Source organism: Notamacropus eugenii, chromosome 1 (assembly GCF_028372415.1).
Source record: "Notamacropus eugenii isolate mMacEug1 chromosome 1, mMacEug1.pri_v2, whole genome shotgun sequence".
In the NCBI taxonomy this organism is placed as follows: domain Eukaryota; kingdom Metazoa; phylum Chordata; class Mammalia; order Diprotodontia; family Macropodidae; genus Notamacropus; species Notamacropus eugenii.
Window position 1 is genome coordinate 246,055,008 of NC_092872.1, and position 21,073 is coordinate 246,076,080.

The following is a 21,073-nucleotide window of genomic DNA, read 5'->3' on the forward strand; positions in this document are numbered from 1 at the left end:
TTTAAAACACTGAGTATGGTGGTGGGGCACATGTGCATGTGCATATATCTAATGCCTCAGTATTTGTGCAAAGTGTCAGGCATTTTAGCCGGAGTTAAACAAGGGAGAGGGAAGGTAGGCCTGAGATAAAACCATAAAAATGGTTTAAATTTGCAAGATTCTTCCCCACCTTTCCTTTTAGTTTCTTTCTTGCAACATAGTTTGGTCTTTTCTGTAGTTCCCTATCCCCATGTCCAATATCAGTAAACTTTTATACTTTCTTATATGTTTTCCTCAACAAATAAATGGTAGCTGCTATTATTGAGTTGTTCCAGTTATATCTGGCTCTTCATGATCTCATTTAGAATTTTCTTGTCAAAAATACTAGAGTGGTTTGCCATTTCTTTCTCCAATTCATTTTATAGACGAAGAATTAAAGCAAACAGGGTCAAGTGACTGTAATGAAAATGTAAATGGGAAAATCTTTCTCATTCATTAATAGTCCCATGTGACCTGCTTAGATCACATGGAAGCCTAAGTCACATATGGTAAGAGGAGCTTGCTGAATGGTGGAACAGGAAGGGTTGAGCAGAACTGGGAGGAAGTTGATCAGGCTAGTCAGAGTTGGGAAGGACACAGGCAGGCAGGCACAGCTTAGGCTCTTGAGTATTTGTTTGTTTGTGGGAAGGTCCCAGCATGCAGCTGGGAGGCATAGGAATAGCTTTGCCTCCTGCAGTGATAACCAATATTGACTTCTTGGTTGCTATGATGGATTTGGCTTTCTGGTGTCTAAATAAAAGTTTTTCTTCTGCCTTCTATATGGAAAGTCTATTATATGTTGTGATTGAGAACTACACCAGCATATTCATAGTCACCACCAGTGCTGTGAATATTGCTGTGGCAATACAGTGACTTTCCCAGGTATACACAGCTAGTAAGTGCCTGAGGTCAGATTTGAATTTAGGAAGAGGAGTTTTCCTGGATCCAGTCCTGGCATTCTATTTACTAATCCGTTTAGCTGCCCAAAGTGGTAACTAGTGACCAACTTCATATGACAGTGTTTTTGAAAGCTGATTCCAGGTTAGGTAACCCCAAGTAAGAAACATGGTATCTTCCATAGTAGAGATGCTGGAAGCAACCAAAGTAATTTTTTTCCTTTGCATCCTTGCCTTCAAAGGTGTGAATTTGCAAGGAAACTCAAAGCTTGCTGAGTCTGATAGAATTGTTCTGGACTGAAATAATTCAATTATTATCATTCCCAACCTAGATATCTTCCAGGGATACTCCAGGGAAAATTAGAGTTATGGGAAGCTTTCATGTCCAGTTTCCAGTCACTTCCATGGGCACAGCCTGGGCTGCGTGGGCATGGAGCTGCATTTTCTCAGGAACTGGAAGAGGCAAATTTAAAAAGACTATATGGCAAATGAAGCCGCTAATTGTTCTTTCATTTGTCTCTTGCCAGTTGGCTTTTTGGCAGGTGAGGGATTCAGTCTGCACATTTTGACTGAAATGGGCTTTAGCCTGAGACTCCTCTGTTTTGTATCAAGCAAGCTGTCCAAAGTAGATCATTATGATTTCCTGGAAGAAAATAAAATCTTCTGTAAACTGTTAAGAAGCGAGATGCCTAAATCATTGTCAATGTGTTCTTCTTTCATCTCGACTTTCAGGACATTCCCCATTGTAAATAGTGACATCAGCTTGAGTTCTGATAGACAGATGTGATGGCATGTGCTTGTTAACTAATATTCACTTCCACCCAGAATGCATTAGTGAATTGCTACTCTACTCTTTGATGAAAAGATGAGTGTTCGTTCTATTTGCCAAAGCCAACCTCACTGTTTGGGATCTTGATCCTATCCCTTTCTGTATCCTTTGGGACTTTGTCCCTTGGATGATCACTTCTCTTTCTTTTATCATCAGTCAATTCTTATCCACTGACTCCCAGTTATTTGCAGATATGCATGCCTAGATATCTTAAAAAACAAACAACAAAAAACTCATTTATTTTATCCTCCTATTTTCCCCAGCCAACACTAATCAATCAATCAACGAGCATTTATTAAGCATTTACTGTTTGCCAGGAGATGTAAATGCAAAGTATGAAATAATTCCTACTCACTGGGAGCTTAGCTATGTTCTCATCTCTTTCAGACAGCCAAACTCTTAAATAGAATTGACTGTGCTCATTACCTCATCTTTCATTTGCTTTTTGATCCACTTATATGAGGCTTTCACCCTCACTACAGAAACTGCTTTGCCCAAGGATAGCTTTGATGTCTTAACTGTCAAATGCAGTGACCTTTTCTCACTCCATAGTAATAGACTTCTCTCAACTTTTAGTACTGACAGCAAAACCCTCTTCCTGGAAACCCTCTCCTCCCTTGTCTTATATCATTCTTGGCTCTCCTAAATGTTTGACCTTTTAGTCTCCTTTTCTGGATCATCTGGACTCCACTCAAGAAGGATCAGGAGTCCCTACAGCTCTGTGCTAGGTCCTCTTTTCTTCTGTCTTTACATTCTTTCCCTTAGTCAGGTCCTATGGATTTAATTATCAGATGATTAAAAAATCAATACACTCAATTGTACTTTCTCTCTTACCTCTCAGTCCCACCATGTCAGTTTCACGATTGACCTGGATGTCTCAGAGATATCTTAAACTCAACATTTCCGAAAGATAACTCATTATGTTTTCACATGACAGCCCCAATACATTCAGCCCACAAAATTCTCAATGTCTATTGAAGGCAAGACCTTTCTTCTATTAATCCAGGTTTGACACTACCATTCTCTTTTATTCTTTTCTCCCTTTTTTCCTTCCATATTCTATTAGTTATCAAGTCTTGGGAGTTTTTCCTCCTTGTAATTTCCTTTCTGCACTCACAAGACCTCTGCTCTAATTGAAAAACATATTGTCTCTCACTTGGACTACTACAATAGTCTCATAATTGATCTTCCTACTTCCAATTTGAACCCTCATCAATTCATCTTCCATGGTTGTTGTCCTTTGTTCTTGAAGAGGACCAAAATGACATCACCATAATAAAGTGAAGTTTCAGTGTGTCTGACTGCGGCTGATCAGACCAATATGAGCTCGGAATGCTCTACCACAGATTGGGCACAGAGAGTTGGTATGAATATTTGTGGTGGTTACTCCAAATTTGCGTATCCTGCATTTCCTTTGTGCTGTTTCAATTCTGCTTTGCTCATAGAGCACTGAACTTTTCTGATGAGGGCATGCCATACTGAGAAATCCTGAGCCAGCATCTCCCATGTTGCACAGTCAAATCCAAAGTTCTTGAGAGAGACCTTGAGAGTGTCCTTGCATTGCTTCTACTGACCACCATGTGATCTCCTGTCCCCAAGTGAGTTCTCCATAAAACAGTCTTTTTGGCAAATGTACATTTTGCATTTGAATAACATGGCCAGCCTATTGGAGTTGCATTCTCTGAAGCTTAGTTTGAATACCTGGCAGTTCAGCTTGAGCAAGGACTTCAATGTCTGGTATCATGTCCTACCAGGTGATCCTCAGTCTTCCTAAGACAGCTCAAATGGAAGTGATTCAGTTTCCTGGTATGGTGCTGGTAGACTGGCCATGTTTTACAGGCATACAACAATGAGGTTAGCACAACGGCTCTGTAGACCTTCAGTTTGGTAGTCAGTCCAATTCCTTTTCTCTCCCAAACTTTTCTTCAGAGCCTCCCAGACAGTGAACTAGCTCTGGCAACGTGTGTGTCAGCCTCATTGTCAATGGGTACATTCCTGGAAAGTACACCACCAAGGTAAGTGAACTTATCCACAGCATTCAAAACTTCTTCATTTGTTGTATTTTCTCCTTGAGGCAAAAAAATAAGTTTTAAAGCTTTTGTTGTTGATGTTATTGCTATTGTTTCTCGGGGGGTAAAATGAAACAATCAGATTTATATCTTAGGAATATTATTTTGCTGACTGCGTGAAAGATGAATTGGGGTGTAGGGTGTGTTCAGGGAGGTCCAGTATCTTTGGTGTGATGTTTGTAGCCTAAGTGGAAAGTACTCACTAAGAGCAGCACAGTACCAGCATCTTTTTTTGGATGGATTTCAACTTCCTGATAACTATTTTCCCTTATCCTAACAAAGCTGAAGATCATTATCCTTGGCAGAGGAAACAGAAGCAAAGTAAGAATGATATATTTTTTCCTTTAAAAAAAATCATTTATCATCATTCAGTCCACTCATTGAAGTGGTTCTAGACTTTTTTCATCTTTCTTTTGTCCCTAAGATGGCTTGAAATGCCCCATTGTTGTCCTTAGCCTTTATGTCCAGTCTGGCATCATTCTGATCTTTAGTGCTCCTAACTATTCCAAAAAAGACATTTAATTTGACATCCATCCTTACTTACTCACTCTCATTTTCCTACTCGATAGGATTTTGACTTTAGAGCTAATTAGTCATTGGTTCTTGGAGCAGTCACATGAATCTTGCCAGTCAGCTCCCTTTTAGTTTGCACTTGAACCATTGCTATCCATGTTGTGAGAACTTGACTTGTGAGAACTGTCCTTCACTTTTGAATTTCACCTATCCTGTAAAACTTTTGGTCATGCTAGCACATTCTAGTGGGATAGTGCATAGATGGAGTGCTGACTTCAGAGTCAGTAAGGCATGGGATCAAGTCCTGCTGTGATGTACACTGGCTCAGTGACCCTGGATTATTCACTTCATCTCCCTATTTCACTCAAGCAAATTTCCAAGACCCTAAATTACAGAACAATTGATTTTCAATACAATGTAGAGGGTATTGCCACATTGGCATTCCAAATCTTCATGAAATGTCTTGAACAGGAAGAAACCAACACCTAGCCTTTCTTTGAAATATTTTCTACCAAAATCTATGATCCATATCTGACTATGTCTGGTTTTCTTCTCATTTAATGCTCTGGATTTTATTATGGTGTGATCATTCCACCCCATCCCCCTCCATTTCCCTATGAATCCCATGATTTCTACTTCAGCAATCAGTCCCTTCTTAATAGTCAGAATCAGGTCTAAAATATCATCTTCTCTTGTTGTTTCCTTTATTTTCTGAAGAATGAAATTATCATCTGCTGTCTTCTCTTGGCAGAGGAAAACCTACGCAGCAGATGTCTGGATAGCTGAAGTCCCTCATCGCTACTAAATCATAGGTCTGTGCCAGATTTGTAATGTTTCCTTAACTCCTTATCTACTTCCTCCTTTTGTCCAGGTGGTCTGCAGTGCACTGAAATAACATAATTTCTATTTCTCCACAGCATTCTTCTTTAGACAGAGAACATCTGGGGTTCTATGCTCAAATCTGGGTGCCACATTTTGGGATGAACATTAATCAGCTGGAGAAGATCAAAAGGAGGATAACCAGGATGGCAGAGGGCCTTGAGCTTTTACTGAATGAGAATAAATTCTTAAAAACTTGGAATGGTTCACCTGGAGAATGGAAGATTTAAGGGTATTGGGAGATGATTGCTATTTTAAAGTACTTGAAGGGCCACAGCTTTCTTTCCAGACAGCACAGATAACTTCATAAGAAGGTTGGAGTCTGTGATATCAATTGCAATCTACAACAACAAAGTCCTCCCTTCCTCAAACTTGAAAATTGTAAGCATGGACAGGACAGAGAACTGTGTGATTGGGGGCAAGGATACTTATCTTCTTTTTCATAAGATTCAGAAAGACAACATTTAAATTTGCTTTTATAAGGAAGAGAATAACGGCAGATTATCAGAAGGCTTTGGAGATTTTTCTTCCACAGGTGTTTGTTATCATTTGCAAAATCCCAAGGTATACAGATGTCAATATTATAAAAGCAGCCTTCGTATTTGTACAGCTTTGGTGGAAATTTTATCTGGAAACCAGTGAATTCAAGATGTTTTGTGTGTTGCCCAGAAGTTAAAGATGAAGAAGATGCGCAAAGGATGTGGCAAAAATCTGCCTTTTTTTTTTAAATTTTATTTTATAGAATTAGAAGTGTTGGTAGTGCTGGAGGAGGAGGAAGAAGTGAGGGTGCTAGAAGGGGAGATGAGAGTTGAAGAGTCAGTCTTTGCTTTGCTTCGGCTTTGCTCCCTTTGCATTTACTTTGGATCTCCTTTGGCTTTGCTTCCTATGGATTTTTCCTCTATCTTATAATCTAGTCTAAGGCTGGAATCATGGCCTGTTACCAGAGAAGATCATGCAGCTTGCTAAGTGGCATGCCAGTGCCTTCTGTAACTGGTGATGAAAAGAGGTTTCTAGGTATTCAACTCAATCTTACTGCAAAGAAAGATGGAACTGGAGACAATCTTCTTGCACTTTACTCCCCTCCACATACTTCACAGGTCATATAGGAGTATATAAGAAAGGGATTCTAGTTTTTTAATTGATTAAACTAGATGAACTGAAGTCTCTTCCAAATCTGTGATGTTTTAATTCTATGGTCTTTACCCAAATTTCTCTGCCATGCTTCTCCCCTCAAGGGTGAGATTTATTCATATCTGCTGTTACTCAACCACTTTTTATCTTTTTTGTTGTTATTAATTAAGGTATCTATCCATCTAGAGCCATATTCCAGTCACAAGTCACATCCCATAAAATTTTGGAAATGTTCATATTTGAACTTACCTCTTTTCAAGGGAATATATAGTTCACCCTGTTTATAATTCACATTTGGGAGCATTTGCACATGGACGTTTAAAGCCATGGGTTTTATTCTGGTCTCTCTTCTTAGATTTTGTTTTCTTTGAATTTCTGATTCTTCTGCTCTAATTCTTCATATGTTGTCACTGCTATGTATTGTGATAGCTAGCTTAGAAGATAAAATGTCATTGGTTATGGCTCCCTCCTTGAATGAATAGCCCTCTTGATAAGATCTACAGGACTCTAGATAAATTATTTCTTATCAACTCTTGCTACATGATCACAGAATCACAGATTTAAAATGGAAGCAATCTTAAAGGACATCAATTACCACAGTCATATTTTATATTAAAGAGAACATGAATTTAACAATGTTTATTTGATTAATGAATGAATGCATGATGTGATAGGTATTGAGTGAATGAAACAAGACCTTTAATAATTTGATGTTTTATTTGTCTGTGGTTATTTTAACGAAATTTCTTTATTTCTTGCTGCTGAACTTTGTTGGTAATATATGAAAGTATTCATGATTTATGTGAGTTTATTGTATATACAGTCACTTTGCTAAAGTAGTTAATTATTTCAAAAAGTTTTTAGTTGATTTTCTAGAATTCTTCAAGTATACCATCACATCATCTGCCAAGAATGGTAGTGTTGTTTCCTCATTGCCTATTCTAATTCCTTCCATTTCTTTTTTTCTCTTATTACTATAGCCAGAATTTCTAGCACAATAATGAATAAAAGTGGGGTGGTAGACTTTTTTTAAATCCCTGATATTATTGGAAAAGTTTCTGGTTTAGCCCTATTACAGATAATGTTTGTTGAGGGTTTGGGGATAGATATCCTCAGCATTTTAAGGAAAGTTTCATTTATTCCTATGCATTCTAGTGTTTTTCATAGCAATTGAGAATTATATTTTGTCAGAAGCTTTTTTTTTTCTGCATCTGTTGAGATTAATCATATGATTTCTGTGGGTTTTGTTATTGACATAATCAATTATGCTGATGTTTTCCTAACACTGATCCAGTCCTGCATTCCTGGTATAAATCCCATATGGCCATAGTGTATGATATTTGTGATCTATTGCTGTAGCTCCCTCCCTAGTTTTTTATTTAAGCTTTTTGCATCAATATTCATTAGGGAAATAAGTCAGTTTTCTTTGTCAGTTTTTGTTCTTCCCATTACATATTTTATTTGTGTTTTAAAAGGAATTTGGTAGGACTCATTCTTTGCTTATTTTTCCCCCAAAATAATTTATATGGTATTGGAATTAATTTTCATTAAATGTTTGGTAGAATTCACTTGTGAATCCATCTGGGTTTTTTTTTTAGGGAGCTCAATGATGGCTTATTCCAAATTCTTTTTTCTAAGATTCAGTTATTTAGGTAACTCTATTTCTTTTGTTAATCTGCACAATTTATATTTTTGGAAATATTCATCCATTTCACTTTTTAGATTTTACCTGTTAGATGTATTGGCGTATAATTAGGCAAAAGAGTTCCCAATAATTGCTTTAATTTCATTTTGATTGGTGATAAATTTACCCTTTTTGATACTGGTAATTTATTTTCTTGGTGTTTTCTTAAATCAAATTAATCAATGGTTTATATATTTTATTTTTTCTCATAAAACCAGCTTCTAATTTTAATAGTTCAGTGGTTTTCTTCATTTTATTTAAATTTATCTTTCCTTTGATTTTTGGGATTTCCAATTTGGTGTTTAAATAATTTTTAATTTATTCTTTTTCTAGTTTTGTTGTTGTTGTTGTTGCATGATCAATTCAGTGGTCTTTTATTTATTTATTTATTCATTCATTCATTCATTCATTTATTTATTTATTTTTATTTAACTTTTAAAATTCATTTTCACAAAATTTTGGGTTCCAAATTTTCTCCCCTTTTGTCCCCTCCCCCACCCCAAAACATAGCGCATTCTAATTGCGCCTATCACCAATCTGCCCTCTCTTCTATCATCCCTCTCTGCCCTTGTTTCCATCTTCTCTTTTGTCCTGTAGGGCCAAATAACTTTCTATACCCCTTTACCTGTATTTTTTATTTCCTATTAGCAAGAACAGTACTCGACAGTTGTTCCTAAAACTTTGAGTTACAACTTCTCTTCCTCCCTCCCTCCCCACCCCTTCCCTTTGGAAGGCAAGCAATTCAATATAGGCCATATCTGTGTAGTTTTGCAAATGACTTTCATAATAGTTGTGTTGTAGAAGACTACCTATATTTCCCTCCATCCTATCCTGTCCCCCATGACTTCTATTCTCTCTTTTGATCTTGTCCCTCCCCATGAGTGTTGACCTCAAATTGCTCCCTCCTCCCCATGCCCTCCTTTCCATCCTCCCCCCCACCCTGCTTCTCCCCCACTTTCCTGTATTGTAAGACAGGTTTTCATACCAAAATGAGTGTGCATTTTATTCCTTCCTTTAGTGGAATGTGATAAGAGTAAACTTCATGTTTTTCTCTCACCTCCCCTCTTTTTCCCTCCACTAATAAGTCTTTTGCTTGCCTCTTATATGAGAGATAATTTGCCCCATTCCATCTCCCTTTCTCCTCCCAATATATTTCTCTCTCACTGCTTGATTTCATTTTTTTAAGATATGATCCCATCCTCTTCAATTCACTCTGTGCACTCTGTCTCTATGTGTGTGTGCATGTGCGTGTGCATGTGTGTGTGTGTAATCCCACCCAGCACCCAGATACTAAAAAGTTTCAGGAGTTACAAATATTGTCTTTCCATGTAGGAATGTAAACAGTTCAACTTTAGTAAGTCCCTTATGATTTCTCTTTGCTGTTTACCTTTTCATGTTTCTCTTCATTCTTGTGTTTAAAAGTCAAATTTTCTTTTCAGCTCTGGTCTTTTCATCAAGAATGCTTGAAAGTCCTCTATTTCATTGAAAGACCAATTTTTCCCCTGAAGTATTATACTCAGTTTTGCTGGGTAGGTGATTCTTGGTTTTAGGCCTAGTTCCTTTGACTTCTGGAATATCCTATTCTACGCCCTTCGATCCCTTAATGTAAAAGCTGCTAAATCTTGTGTTATCCTGATTGTATTTCCACAATACTTGAATTGTTTCTTTCTAGCTGCTTGCAATATTTTCTCCTTGACCAGGGAACTCTGGAATTTGGCCACAATGTTCCTAGGAGTTTCTCTTTCTTGATCTCTTTCAGGCGGTGATCTGTGGATTCCTTGAATACTTATTTTGCCCTCTGGTTCTAGAATCTCAGGGCAGTTTTCCTTGATAATGTCTTGAAAGATAATGTCTAGGCTTTTTTTTTGATCATGGCTTTCAGGTAGGCCCATAATTTTTAAATTGTCTCTCCTGGATCTATTTTCCAGGTCAGTTGTTTTTCCAATGAGATATTTCACATTATCTTCCATTTTTTCATTCTTTTGGTTTTGTTTTGTGATTTCTTGGTTTCTCAAAAAGTCCTTAGCCTCCATCTGTTCCATTCTAATTTTGAAAGAACTATTTTCTTCAGTGAGCTTTTGAATCTCCTTTTCCATTTGGCTAATTCTGCTTTTGAAAGCATTCTTCTCCTCATTGGCTTTTTGACCCTCTTTTGCCAATTGAGTTAGCCTATTTTTCAAGGTGTTATTTTCTTCAGCATTTTTTTGGGTCTCTTTTAGCAGGGTGTTTACTTGCTTTTCATGCTTTTCTTGCGTGTCTCTCATTTCTCTTCCCAGTTTTTCCTCCACCTATCTAATTTGATTTTCAAAATCCTTTTTGAGCTCTTCCATGGTCTGAGCCCATTGGGTGGACTGGGATAGAGAAGCCTTGACTTCTGTGTCTTTCCCTGATGGTTAGCATTGTTCTTCCTCATCAGAAAGGAAGGGAGGAAATACCTGTTCCCCAAGAAAGTAACCTTCTATAGTCTTATTTTTTTTCCCTTTTCTGGGCATTTTCCCAGCCAGTGACTTGACTTCTGAATATTCTCTTCACACCCACTTTGCCTCCAGATCCACCCAGCCAGGGCTTGTGGTCTGTGATTCAAATGCTGCTTCCCAGCCTCAGGGCTTCAGCAGGGGTGGGGCTGCTATTCAGTGTGAGATAAAGTTCAGGTGCTCAGGTTGGGGCAGGGCCGCCTCAAGGGCTCAGTTCCTTCAGGGGGTTTATACTGAAACCTTCAACAATGGATCCAGGCTCCTGCCTGCTTGGGGAGCCCTGGTCTGCTCCCGCATCCACTGCTGCCTCCCAAGGGGGCCTGAATTATGGGGGTACCCCACTCCCCTCTTGGCAAGTCGAGAAGATCCTCTCACCAACCTTTGGGGCCTGTGGGTGGAGGGACCTACGGGGCTGCTGGAGATTCTGTCCCTGAAGCCTGCTTTGATCTGCTCCTCTTGGTGCCGGGTGGCCAAGGCAGGGCTGGGCTCTGCTCCGGGTCTGCAGCGCGACAAACCTTTGGCATCTGTTTTCAGAGCTCTCTGGAACAGAAATCTCGTCTGCTCTGTTGTTCTGTGGCTTCTGCTGCTCCAGAATTTGTTGAGAGTTCTTTTTTACAGACATTTTATGGGCTGTGGGTTCAGAGCTAGTGTATGTGTGTCTTTCTACTCTGCCATCTTGGCTCTGCCCCCGGTCTTTTTATTTAAATGAAGTAAGTTTTAGAGATACAATTTTCTAAAATACTTCTTTGGCTGCATCCCATTGATTTTGGTGTGTTGTCTCATTGTTAATATTCTCTTATTTAACTCTTTGTTCTTTGATCCACTCAATTAAGATTGGATTATTTAGTTTCCAATTAATTTTCAATTAATTTTAATCTATATTTCTATTGTTCTTTATTGAATTTAATTTTATTACATTATTATCTAAGTGATGCATTTAATATTTCTGCTTTACTGCATTGATTTTGGTGAGATTTTTAATGCCCTAATACCTGGTCTGGTTTTGTGTAGATGAAATATATCACTGAGAAAAAGTATATTCCTTTTTCTTTATGTTCATTTTTCTCCAGAGGTCTATCATATTTAACTTTTCTAAAATTCTATTCATCTATTTGATTCTTTCTTGCTAGACTTATTTTGTTCTGAGAGGGGAAAGTTTAGGTTCCACATTAGCATATTCCACATTAGCATTTATTATGCTCATTTAACTTCTTTAAGAATTTGAATACTATACTATTAGGTGCATATATGTTTGATATTGATATTATTGCACTGTCTACTGTACCTTTTAGATAAATGTAGTTTCCCTGATTATTTATTTCATTAGATCTATTTTTGCTTTTGCTTTTTCTGAGATCATCGTTGCTACTATTACCTTTTTTCCTCAGTTGAAGTATGATAGATTCTGCTTCAGCTTCTTATTTTTACTGTTTTTGGGTCTCTCTTCTTTGTGTGTATCTTATAAACAAAACATTTTAGGATTCTATTTTTTTAATCTGCTCTTCTGTCTCATTCTGTTTAAAAGGTTTGTTCATCCCATTAGCATTTGCTTATATGATTACTGCATATGTACCTCCATCTTTCCCCCCTTTTATCCTTCTCTCTTTCTCCTTTCACCCTAATGCTTCTCAAAACTGTTTCACTTGTGATCACTGCCTCCCCCAATCTGCCCTCCCTACTATCAGATGCACACCCCTTCTCTTATTCCCTTTCTTCCTACTTCCCTATAGGGTAAGATAGATTTTTGTGTCCGACTGAACATAGATGTAATTCCCTCTTTAAGCCAATTCCAGTGAGCATAAAGTTCAAGTATTGCCACCACCCCCATTTTCTACTCCACTGTAAAACCTCTTTTGTGCCTCCTTTGTGGGAGATAGGTTATCCCATTATACTTCTCCCTTCCACTTTCTCCCAGTGCTTCCCTCTTTCTCACCCCTTAATTTTATTTTTTTGAGTATCACCCCATCAGCCAACTCACACCTGTCCCCTATGTCTCCTTCTAACTGCCTTAATAATGATAAAATTCTTAGGAGTTTCAAATATCCTCTTCCCTTATAGGAATATAAACAGTTTAACCATATCAAGTTCCTTATGACTTCTTTTTTCTGATTACTTTTATATATTTCTCTGGAATCTTATATTTGAAAATCAGATTTTCTGCTCAGCTCTATTCTTTCCTTCAGGAATGCTTGAAAGTCCTCCATTCTATTAAATATCATTTTTTTTTCTCTGAAAGGATTACACTCAGTTTTGCTGGGTAAGTGGTTTTTGGTTGTAATCCCCACTCTTTTGCTCTGCAGAATAGCATATTCCAAGTTCTCCAATTCTTTAATATAGAAGATGCTCAATCTCATGCTTTACCTGACTGTGGGTCCATTATATTTGAGTTGCTTCTTTGTGGCTGCTTGAATTATTTTCTCTGTGACCTGGGATCTCTAAAATTTGGCTATATTATTCATGGGAGTTTTCATTCTGAGATCTCTTTCAGGTGCTCCATGGATTCTTTCCATTTCTATTTTACCTGCTGGTTCCAGGATATCATGGCAGCTTTCTTTCATAATTTCTAGAAAGATGATTTCTAGGCTCTTATTTTGATGATGTCATTCATGTAGTCCAATAATTATTAAACTGTCTCTCCTTGATCTATTTTTTTAGGGCAGTTGTTTTATCCAGTGAGATATTTCACATTTTCTTCTATTTTCTTCTTTTGATTTTGGTTTATTGTTGCTTGATATCTCATGGAGTCATTAGCTTCCACTTGCTGGATGCTAACTGTTAAGGAATTTTTTCTTCAGGGATCTTTAGCACTGGAAACCAATTCACATTTTTTCTTTGAGGTTTTGGATGTAGGCTTTGATTTATTATCTTCTTCTAAGTTTGTCTTTTGAACTTCCCTGTCACCATAGTAATTTTCTATGGTCAATTTCTTTTTTTGTTATTTGCTCATACTTCCAGAATATATTTTTTTTTTTTTTGCTTTTAACTTTGTGTTAAAGTTGGGCTCTGCTCCCATGGTGGGAGGGACAAGTTTTTGGTTTTCATGATGCTGTTTTCAGAACAAGTTCTGCAGGTCTATAAGTTTTCAGTTCTTCTAAGATGATATGAATTAAAGACAGGTGTGGTCATTACTCTCTTGGCCTGTGCTCTGGTTTATGAGTGATCACAACCACTCTTTTCAACCCTGGAACTGTAACCAGGGTACCCACTCCTGCTAATACTACACCTCATCTTTGAACTGTGATGTAGAATCAAATATTGGCAATGTAACAGAGTCTTTCTCCCAGTGCCAGCAAACAGTGTCCTGAAATCTCCTTCCTTTACCATACATAATCTCAGAGCTTCAGAATCTACTGCCACCAATTAAGTTGCCCCAAAGGCCATATTTTTCAGGCATATCTTTTCTTTCAACCCTCCAGGTTTTCTGGGTCTGGAAAATTGTTTTGCCCAACCTTTCATTTATTCTACCAGTCCAAAATTTGTTTGGGTATGTTATTTTAATATTGGTTGGAGGTGAGTTTGAGAGAGCTCAGGTGAATACCTGCCTTTACTCTGCTATCTTGGTTCTTCTCACCATCATAAATACTTAATCTTGAGACATATGAAGGCCAAGTAAAACTGGTTTTTTATTTCTTCCACATGAGAACTGACCAAAAGGGAAAACGACACTTTGGAGAATTCAAATGACTTAAAGTTGATTACGTTTTATAAAACAATGAAAGCTAATCTATAGATTATTATGATTGCCAGATGAAATATAAATATAAAGAGCTTTTTGGTATTCCACAATCCCACAGATTTTTGATATCAGAGAAACTCAACCTAGAAGAAAATAGTATTCTCAAAGAGAATAGAGAGATATATTCTGAGATGAAAATTTTTAGAGAAGGCTTGGGTTATAGAGGAAGAGGTAATCAAGGGAAAGCAAATGATATTGTGTGTTATGGCCCATCAATTCCTTCTGGAGGTTTGGGGACTTGGACATCCCCCATCCCTTGCTTCAGAGGTCAGCAGCTGGGTACTGAATCAGTTCTAGAAGGTTTTATTACTACTCTTCAAGCAAGACTCTGTGTTGTTAAGTGACCTCACCCCTTCAGCATTTGAAGTAGTGATCGCAGATCCCCAGTCTGCAATCCAATTTAAAGAATAAATGGTGCATGAACACGTATCAAGGTTCAGCATACTCTGAAGTCATCTGAGAGAACATAGCTTTCACAGCTTTATAGCTAGTAGGGAATTAAAGGTCATCAAGTAAAATGCTCTAAGTTTATGGAAACTGACAGAGGAAGAGGTAAGTGACTTGTCTAGAATCATATGTTAGGGGCAAGTTACTTACCAACCATATTGTGTTCCTCAGGTTCTGGGGGTCAGAATCCATGTAGGATTTCAATTTTCTCTTCTTAGACATTTGGAGATGGGAATGAAGTTTGGTAGTTTGTCTTGGGTCACAGGTATTTTTTGATGCTCACATTTTTTCTCATTTTAAATAAATAATTCATTTGTATCACTACTTTATCATTATAGAGTTGGTAAAACTGCTCAGTCCTTCAATAAAAAGTGGAAAAGTCAGAGGACCTAGGGGCTTGTGAACATTTCATCCATATATTTATTAAACACCCCCTATAAGCTAGATGTTAGAGACACAAAGACAACAAGTAAATAGTCCCTGCCCTCAAGTGGCTTACATTCTATTGAATAGATTGAATCCAAACCAGACTTTAAAAGCTTGAGAGTAGCTGGTGTACATAGGGTAGAGCAAAAGATTTGCATGCACAGGCCAGCAGAAAACAATCCCCCATGTTAAAAGATTATTAAGAAACCTCCTAGGAGCTCCCTAATTGAACAAATAGGATATACAGATTTCTTTCTGGAACCACTCTCGGTCTATAGGACTTCTAGGTAAGTCAGAAGTAATGGACAAAATCATATTTCTATTTTTCCCCCAGACAATTCAATATGTAATTCTATCATACAAAAAAAGGCAGAAGGAATTTTGGTGGAGGAGCTGAAAACTGGGAACTATTCATATGTCTTAGCTTCTTTACAGATTTTACAGATTCTTGGAACTAGAAGGGAGCTAAGAGAGTTGTGACATAATTATTTTATAAGACCTCTAGGTGAAGGTTACACCAGTCATACTGCTTTCTCTATTATTAACAGACCCCTTTTTATTTCTCTGAGCATTTTCTGGCCAGAACACTTTAATTTCCTGTTTTTAAGAAAAATCGTTTACGAAAATGGATCAATATGCTCTCAAATTGTCTTAAAGAGCCCACTGAGGCTCCTATATGTCCAATTAATTGCAAATTGACATCATTCATCATATAAGAATAACTAAAAATGTTTTAGTTATCCTAAAAGTAAAGGGACTTTTTGGTAGGCTCCATCTACAGGAAAATTAGGCCTCTAAAGGAAATCTATAAAGTATATGAATGAAAATGCCTTGAACCAGGATTGAAATCAATACACTGGTGGAGTCATTAAATGAATTGCCAGAAAGCAATAGTACTATCATCCGCCAACCTGAACTTTCTCACATTCAAAGACTAGTTAGCTACATTTTTAGTTATCCATAGTGATGGAGAGTTTTACACTAACAACTTTCTTGTGCCTGGGGTAAATATGGGAACTTACTTGGGTTCAGCCACATGGGGGAAGGAGCAGGTATAGATTCATGTCTTAGGATAGCACTAGATTTCTGTTCTGTCAGAAGACTATCTGGAAGCAAGCCTAGAGATGAAGCTCTTTTCCCTGCTATGGAGAATAACTAGAAAGTTGAAAACTTTGGTGGGGAGGAAGCTTGGAATATTGATGCCCTGTACCCTCTAATTTTCTTCTCTTGAAGTCACTGCTAGAATGTACTGGCAAGGGAAAAGCTAAAGGTTCTTATTTCCAGGTGGTATGTGCCCCTGTGCTCTAAATTTTGTACATCAGGTCAAAGTTCCTGTGGCCCTACGCTAGTTACCACTGTGCTACAGAGCAAAGAGTGAACTAATTTTATCTGGTCTACATATATAGCTGTCCTATATTCTCAAAAATCCATCTTGCATACCTGCTTTCACATTATTTCTAGTATCATAGCTAGTTATATCCTAACCAACTATTATAATAGCATTTAAATAATACTTTAGGGTTTGCAAATCACATGCAAATATTATCTCATTTTATCCTCACAAGAACGCTAGGAGGTAGATATTATTATTATGTCCATTCTACAGGTGAGGAAATTGTGGCACAGGGAGAGTTGCCTTGGGTCACACACGTAGTAAATGCCTGAAGCAAGATTTGAACCCAGATCTTCCTGACTCCATGTCCAGTGCTCTGTCCACTGTGCTACCTGGTGACTTGTCAAATGATAGGAATATGGACTGCATTTATTTTCTTTTCTAACCTCAGATCAAAGGTTCTTGAGACCTGGTTTCATCCACAAGAGAGGACTCCTAATTCTGTAGCTGTATTCAGGGTGTGGGTCAGAAAGGATAACCCCAGACAGTGAAACTGTTATCTAGACTGAAGTTCCAGAGTAAACCTCTTAGTTCTGCATAAATGTCATCCTTCCTATATAGTAATTTAAGGTCATTTCCTCTGGGCCAAGGATTTGGTGAGTCTTGAGCTGCTGCAAGAAATTTAGGGGGAAGAGATAGAAAGTATTAGGAAGTGGAGAAGGGATAATTTTGATTACATTAAACTGAAAAGTTTTTGCTCAACCAAACCCAATGCAACCAAGATTAGGAGGGAAGCAGAAAACTGGGAAAGAATTTTTGCAACTAGTGTCTGTGATGAAAGTCTCATTTCTAAAATATATAGAGAACTGAGTCAAATGTACAAGAATACAAGTCATTCCCCGACTGATGAATGGTCAAAGGATATGAACAGGTAGTTTTCAGAGGAAGAAATTAAAGATATCTATAGTCATATAAAAATGCTCTAAATCACTGTTGATTAAAGAAGAGATGCAAATCAAAACAACTCTGAGGTACCACATCACACCTATCAGATTGGCTAACATGACAAAACAGGAAAATGATAAATGTTGGAGATGATGTGGAAGAGTTGAAACACTAATTCATTGTTGGTGGAGCTATGAGCTGGTCCAACCATTCTGGAGAGCAATTTGGAACTATGCCCAAAGGGTTACAAAAATGTGCATATCCTTTGATCCAGCAATACTGCTTCTAGGACTGTATCCCCAAGAGATCATAAAAATGGGAAAGGGTCCCACATGTACAAAAATATTTATAGCAGCACTCTTTGTGGTGGTCCAAAACTGGAAATCAAGCAGATGCCCATCAATTGGGGAATGGCTGAATAAATTGTGGTATATGAATGTGATGGAGTACTATTGTACTATAAGAAATGATGAACAGAAAGACTTCAGAGAAGCCTGGAAAGGCATATGATCTGATGCTGAGTGAAAAGAGCAGAACCAGAAGAACTTTGTACACAGCAACAATCACAATGTATGAGGATTTTTTTCTAGTAGACTTAAAATTTCATTGCGATGCAAGGACTTAAAAAATTCCCAGTGGTCTTTTAAGGTAAAATGCCTTTCACATTCAGAGAAAGAATTATGGAATCACCGAATGTAGCAGATCATTTTCTTTTGTATTATGTTTCAATTTGTTATATGATTTCTCCCATTCATTTTAATTCTTCTATGCAATATGACTATGATGAAAATGTACTTAATAGGAATGTATGTGTAGAACCTATATAAAATTGTATGCTGTCTCAGGGAGGGAGAGGGAAGGTAGTGAGAAGGAGGTGATGGAGGGAAAAAAATCTAAGTTATACAGTAGTAATTGTAGAACACTGAAAATAAATAAAATTTAAAAATAAAAGAAATTTATGGGGACATTGGTGGACCAGAGAAGTGGAAAATGGTACTACCCTTTTAAGCACTATCACTAAAAAGACAGTGGGGTGTGGGAAGGAGGGATGAAGGTAGAGAGTGAGGAAGAAAGGAAGGAAGGAAGGACAAAAGAAAGATACAGAGAAATAAATAAGGAAGGAAAGCAACAAGGAAAGAAGGAAGGAAGGAAGGAAGGAAGGAAGGAAGGAAGGAAGGAAGGAAGGAAGGAAGGAAGGAAGGAAAAGAAAACATAGAAACAAAAAACCTCAGACCTAGGGTTATAAATGCTTGTAGTTGATTTGCAATAGCTGTCTTCTCCTTCTTCTTTCTCTCTTGTGGTAGAGTAATAATCAGTGAGCAAGTCATTAAATCCCTCTGGGCTTTAGTTTCCTGAGGATCAAAATAAGGATTGATTTCTAAAGAGCCCTAAAACCTCTATATTTCTATGATCCTGAATTTTCCCACCAAAGAACTAACTAATCAGTCAATCAGTGATATTTATTAAGAAGGGCTTATCAAATTTTTAAAAATATTTTGATTAAATTTTTATTTAAATTAAATTAATTTAATTTATTTTATTATATTATTTTGTTTAAATTAACTTATTAAAAATCTGATTCCCAAGTTTTTTTTATTAAATTATTTTATTTATTTTCAGTGTCTGACAATCACTTCCACATATCTTAGATTTTTCCCCCCTCCCTCATTTCTTCCTTCCTCCCCACTTCCTCCCTGAGATGGCATATAATCTTGTACAGATTCTACATGAACATTCCTATTAAATACATGTTTCATAGAAGAATTAAAATGAATGGGAAAAACCATAAAAGAAAACAAAACTAAACAAAACATAATACAAAAGAAAATGATCTGCTTCTATCCATGATCTAATTCCATAGTACTTTCTCTGGATGTGGGAGGTGTTTTGCCTCAAGAGTTCATTGTAACTTTTTTTTTAAGTCCTTGCATTTCAATGAAGTACTAAATCTACCAGAAAAGTTTCTTGCACACTGTGGTTGTTGCTGTGTACAAAGTTCTGGTTCTGCTCCTTTCACTCAGCATCAGTTCATACTAGTCTTTTCAGGCCTTTCTGTTGTCTTCCTGTTCATAATTTCTCATAGCACAATAGTATTTCATTACATTCATATACCATAATTTGTTTAGCCATCCCTGAATTGATGGGCATCCACTTGATTTCCAGTTTTTGGCCACCACAAAGAGAGCTGCTATAAATATTTTTGTACATGTAGGACCCTTTCCCATTTCTATGATCTCTTTTGGATAGAGTCCCAGAAATGATAATTGTTCACAGCTGATCCAAAAAGGAATTAAGTGATGGAGTGTATTCAGTTTATTTTAGCCTCCCTGCCTAATATTTATCAGTCCTGCATTATTATATCAAAGATTTTAGGCCAATTTAAATTAATTCCCTAAACATATTTCAGACACCTTCTATGTTCAATGTAACTTACTAGGAATAAGGCAGAAAAGTGAGGAGGGGGAAGGAGTTGGGATGGAAGGTGAAAAGATACCTATCCCTACATTTCAGGAATTTACAAGAGGGCAAGATTAGAACATAAGTAATTCTATAACAAGATTCAAAATTGTGCTATATGGTAGAAATTGTCATATACATTCTTATATATCCATATGTATGTATATATACACATACACATGTATATGTACATATATAGTGTATATTATGTATGCGTGTGAGTATAAATAGTAAAAAGTGGAAAAGTAGTACATACCTTTAAGAAACTCAAGAAGACTCAAGGTACTTTCATTATTTGAATTCTGGTGACAGGGAGGACACTGTGATGTGTTTTATTTGAAAATTCCTTTCCTCTTAAAACCCACCATGGCCTTAAATTCTTTATTTTTAATTGCATGCTATTGGGTCCATTTTCCTATTAGGCCTTTCCGAAAAGGTTGACAAGGCACATTTGTATTTTCCATGATATGGGATGGGCCACATACACTGTGTACAAGGTCCCAGAGGCTCCTGGATTAGTCACACAGGGAAAACATATTAGAAACATTCTCCTTAAGCCAAGTTTCTTTCTGAAACTTAACAGAAAAGTGCTTGGGAACAATATAAAGGGTAATTTACAAACTTAGGTCATTCCCAGGCATTGTTGGGTTATCTCAGCTTTAATTTAAACATGATTTGCAAAGCATCTGGGCTTTGTATGGATGAAAACATGGTAACTAGTTCACTTGAAGACACATTCAGTAAGCATCTGGAGCTGGCAAAGTATAGCTATTTCTCCCTTCAGAGAGGTCTGTTCACGTTGCATCATGGGAAAACTGGATATATTGTTCTGTTGTTTCCTCTCCCCTCCCATTTGGACTTTCATGTAATTCACGTGCAGTATTTATTGAATCCTCCCAAGATTCCTCTAAGCAGACGGAGGACAGATTTTTGTTAGTTCCATTTGAAAGAAATAGAAACTGAGGCATCAAGTGGAATGTTGACTTCTCCATCACAATTCAGCACAACTCTATTGGGGACCTAGGAAGAACCAAAGTCTCCTGATTGTGGATGAAGGTTGCCTCTCCATTCTATCAGAATGATACACTTAAGAACCAACTTATCATACAGAGAAACTTTGCTTGCAGAAATGTAAGAAACAGATTTCCCAGCTGAGTATTGGGCTACCCTTTGGTTTAGCAAATGGTTGCATTCTCAAATTAGACCATGTATAAGGTTGGGTTTAATCACATGCAA